This window comes from Arachis hypogaea, chromosome 13 (genome assembly GCF_003086295.3).
Source record: "Arachis hypogaea cultivar Tifrunner chromosome 13, arahy.Tifrunner.gnm2.J5K5, whole genome shotgun sequence".
Lineage (NCBI taxonomy): Eukaryota > Viridiplantae > Streptophyta > Magnoliopsida > Fabales > Fabaceae > Arachis > Arachis hypogaea.
In genome coordinates, this window is record NC_092048.1 from 88,980,498 (window position 1) to 88,985,589 (window position 5,092).

The window sequence follows — 5,092 nt, forward strand, 5'->3', positions numbered from 1 at the left end:
GACAAATAACGCTCAATCAAAGTTAATTTTTGGTTGTCACAAGTCCAACCCAATAAAGATAACCGAGAGTATTAATCTCGGGTCATTCTCCCTTTGAATCACAATCAAGTGATCAATTATTGGTTATGAGGTTCAAGGGGTTGGGTTGATAAAACAAGAAATTAAATGACAAGAAAATAAAGCAAATAACTAAAGATAACAAATACTAAAAAGAGGCATTCATGGTAAGGGTTAAGAATCTAAGCTTTCTATCCTAGTCATTAATGATCATACAATAATTAACAAGAGCTAATCCTATTTCATCATCTCCAACATCGGAAGAAGGTATTGATGCCAAGGCATCATAGGCTAGTTTCACTAGCATTTTTCTGTTAGTTTTAGTTGTTTTATGCATTTTCTTGAGCTTAAAGTAACCAAAAATGGTTAAATGAAGAACAAAGCAATGAACCATCCAAACAATATGATTTTGATGCAAATTCCATGAGTTTTAGTTATATTACTTAAATGCTATGAATGGAAGATTTCTCATGAAATTTTGCAAGACTTTGATGCAATTGTTTGGATGATTTCAGGAAGAAGAGGCTAAGCAAGGAAGCAACAAAATCAATAAAGGAAGCTTGAATATCACATGTGGAGTTTAAGTTCCAGTTTAAGCCTAAACTGGAGCTTAAACGCCAAAATCATGAAGGATAAGAAATGCTGGAATTGAAGTTTAACCTCCAGTTTGACCTTAAACTGGAGGTTAAACGCCAGAATGAAAAGCCTCACTAAAGAAGCATTCCACGTTTAACCTCCAGTTTGACCTCAAACTGGAGGTTAAACGCCAGAATGATAATGCCACTCAGGGAGGAGTTCCACGTTTAACCTCCAGTTTGACCTCAAACTGGAGGTTAAACGCCAGAAGTAGGAAGAGTACCAGGGAGCCATTCCACGTTTAAGCTCCAGTTTGACCTCAAACTGGAGCTTAAACGTGTTCGACAGCTTTTCTCCTCCAGGGTTGCTCTCTCCATTTCCACGTTTAACCTCCAGTTTGACCTCAAACTGGAGGTTAAACGTGTTCGACCTCCAGTATGCCTCCACCCTTTTCCACGTTTAACCTCCAGTTTAACCTTAAACTGGAGGTTAAACGTGTTCGACCTCCAGGGCTGCCCTTCCTATCTCCACGTTTAAGCTTCAGTTTAACCTTAAACTGAAGCTTAAACGTGTTCGACTACATGACTCTCCAGGGGCTACCTTCTTCCATTTCCACGTTTAAGCTTCAGTTTAACCTTAAACTGAAGCTTAAACGTGCTTCTACAAAAGGCCTCACTGGAAGTGTCTGGCGTTTAAGCTGTAGTTTAAGCTTAAACTACAACTTAAACGCCACTCTTGAAAAAGGTTTCTGGGCCAAAAATATTGTGATTTAAGTTAGTCTTTGAGCACAAATATTAACTTAAACTTACTTTGGTATGAAACCCAATTGAATATCATGGTTTATGGGATTGGGCCTGAAGGATTGATGAGTTTGAAATCTCAATTTATTGAGTCATGTGTCATTATTTGATTATCACTAAGTTGGCTCAATAAATGTTACAGGATTTGGATCAACAACCTCATCAAGATTATGGATCATAAACCCAAGGCAAAAGGAAAGCAAGGAGAGGCCTCAAAGCCCAAGAAGCACAACTGAAGCTCAATATAGAAAGTGTATAAATAGGATAGAAGTTAAGTTAGAGAGGACTTTTTACTTTCACTTTTAGCTAGTTTTCCTTTTCTTTGTAATTGAATTCAGAGCTATGATTCACTAAACCCCCTTTCATTGGGTTAGGGAGCTCTATTGTAATTCAATGAATCAATAATAGTTTATCTTCTTCTTCAATCTTTTCTCTTGAATTTTGTTAGAAAGCTTCTCGATCTAATTCCATTGAGTAGTTGTCTTGGGAAAGAAACTACCCATACTTGGAATCCTTCGGAACCTTGGGAAAGGAATGGAGGATTCATGCTAGAGAAGCTTTCTCACAGTGAATTGGATTGGGGTTTGGATGGATATTGTGACATGTAATCCTACCAAATTGTGGTTCATGAAACTGTGTGGTATAATCAGTGATCAAGCATCATCTCTTCTTATGAATATTTAAACCAAGGGATTGGGAATTTGTTTGTTTTTAGAGAGAATTGGTGAGCCAAGGGATTGGGATCCAATCATATAAGATTGCCAAGCAAAATTCAATGAACGCATTGGTTGAGGAAGAGATAAACATGTTTTGATTCGGAGATCTCAATATCTCCTATAACCCAATGAATTCCCCATTTCTGATTTCCACTTTCTCTTTACATTCTGCCACTCAATTCATGCAATCATCCCCATTCCCCTTTTAATTTCAGCAATTTAGTTTCTGCTCTTAATTCATGCCATTTAAGATTCCGCCATTTTGATTTCTTGTCATTTACTTTTCCCGCCAATTTACATTTCGCAATTCTCATCTAAATCTTGATTCCGCTCAACTAGAACACACTTCTAATCTGAATTGCTCACTCAACCAATCCTTGTGGGATTCGACCTCACTCTATTGTGAGTTTTTACTTGACGATAACCGGTGCACTTGCCGGAAGGAATTTTGCCGATCGTGCAATTTCCTAAATCGTAGCATAACAAGTTTATGCGCATCAAGTTTATGGCGCCGTTGCCGGGGATTGGTTTTCGATTGACAATTCTCAAATTGGAAGCTAACTAGATTGAGCAATTTTCTCTTGCTTTGTTAATTCTGTTCAAGATACTTGTTGAATTTTGATTTCTGCACTCGGTTACATGCTTTCCTTCTTTATGCCTTTAATTCATGCAACTAACTCACTGACTCACTAACTGTTTGAATTAATTCCTCAATTGAGCTAACCATACTCTTCCATTAACCAAGAGTATTTCACTTGTTTGTGTTTGAGCTGTGTTCTTGTATGACAGGTAGGAGAGGAGAGACATCAACTCCTCCATATACCGAACCAAAGAGGACCCTTCATAGACTTAGAAGGGAAGCAAGAGGGAAGAGAGTAGTGGAGAAGAGGAATCTGAAGGAGAATCTGAGGACAATTTTCAGGAAGCTTTAGATCTCAACATGGATAGAGAAGTTCACAACCATGAGAGAGCTGATGGAAACGATGCCATTCCTGAGAGGAGGGTTCTTAGTTCATACATAAACCCAACCTCTGGGAATTGTGGTAGTAGCATCCAGAAACCACCCATTCAGGCCAACAATTTTGAGCTCAAGCCACAGCTAATATCACTAGTGGAGAATCATTGTTCCTTTGGAGGAAGTGCTAATGAAGACCCAAACCAACATCTCACAAAATTCCTGAGAATTTGTGACACTGTGAAGTCCAATGGAGTCCAGGAAGATGCCTATAAACTGCTTTTGTTCCCATTTTCACTTAGGGACAAAGCAGCTAAGTGGCTGGAATCATTCCCAAGGGGGAGTCTAACAACATGGGATGAGGTGGAAAGCAAGTTTCTGGCACGTTTCTACCCTCCACAAAAGGTCAATAGGCTTCGATCTGAGGTTCAGACTTTTAGACAACAAGATGGCGAAACTCTCTACGAGGCATGGGAGAGATTCAAGGACTTGACAAGGAAATGCCCACCAAACATGTTCCATGATTGGGTGCAATTGCACATCTTTTATGATGGGCTCTCTTATGAATCAAGGAAGGCTGTAGACCATTCATCAGGAGGTTCATTGAACAGGAAAAAGACTGTGGAAGAAGCCATTGAGGTGATCGAGACAGTGGCTGAGAATGAGTACTACTATGCATCAGAGAGGCACAACACTAAGGGAGTCATGGAGCTGAACCATGTTGATACAATTCTAGCCCAAAACAAGGTGTTTGCCAAGCAACTAGCAGAGCTTACCAGGCAATTAGAAACAAAGCAAGTGGCTGCAATACACACACAAGATCAAGAGGAAGTAAGCATTGAAGGAGGTGATTGGGATGAGGCTAACTATGTGGGAAACCAACAAAGGCAATCATATGATCCACATTCCAACACTTACAACCCAGGCTGGAGAAACCACCCAAACTTTGGGTGGGGAAACCAACAAACCCAACCACAAAACCACAAACCTTACAACCACAACCAACATAACAATTCCACATACCAAAACTCCAACCAAAGATCATACCAAGCCACACAAAACACCTACTCCCAACCACCATATCATGGCCAAAATAATCAACCTACCCAACCTAATCCGAACCAACAATTTCAAGATCAATTAAACCGGATAGAAGGAATGATGGCAACCATGAGTCAAGACATAATTGAATTGAAAAGCTTCAGGGATGATGTGAGAACTACCTTAAGAAACCATGGTGAAAAACTCAAGAGGATGGAATCTCAAGTAGGAGAGCTATCTCAACAGGCACCCAAATCAACTGCAGTGTTCCCTAGTGACACAGAAAAGAATCCTAAAGGGGAACAAAAGAGAGTAAGGTGGGAAGAATGCAAGGCCATCACCATATTGAAGGAGGTCTCAGAAGAAGAAGGAATCAGGCCCTCAGAGCAGGAACCAGAAATCTTGAAGGAAGGTGTGGAAGAAGTTAAGCAGGAAGGTGGAACTGAGCAAGCCAAGGAACTGCAAAAAGGCATGATGGAAATATACCAACCAAAAGCACCATTTCCTGAGAGGTTAGGAGGAGGTGAAAAAAGGAAAACCTATTCAAGGTTTCTAGAGACATTTAACTCTCTTCATGTCAATATTCCCTTTCTTGAGATTCTTCATCAAATGCCCACTCACATCAAGTATTTAAAGGAATTGTTAAGCAAGAAAAGAGTTTTGAAGGGAGGACAAACGGTAACAATGAACAAAGAATGCAGTGCTCTCATCAAGAAGGACACACTCTCTAAGAAAACGGACCCAGGAAGTTTTCATTTCCCTTGCATCATAGGGGAAACAAAAATTGACAGAGGATTCTGTGATCTAGGAGCGAGCATAAATGTGATGCCTCTAACTCTTATGAAGAGGCTACAACTGAATGAAGTGAGATCCACTGATGTAATCATACAACTGGCTGACAAAACTCAGAAGCAAGCTGAAGGGGTAGTTGAAAATGTGCTGGTGAA

The 5,092-nt window shown here is 39.9% G+C and overlaps 1 non-coding gene across 1 annotated transcript; it reads right to left on the reverse strand.

Annotated features, from left to right (window-relative positions):
- Positions 1–3,515: 3,515 nt before the first annotated feature.
- Positions 3,516–3,619, reverse strand: LOC112740003 (small nucleolar RNA R71). Its single transcript, XR_003170938.1, has one exon. It is a non-coding gene; the product is annotated as a small nucleolar RNA R71 (small nucleolar RNA).
- Positions 3,620–5,092: the final 1,473 nt, after the last annotated feature.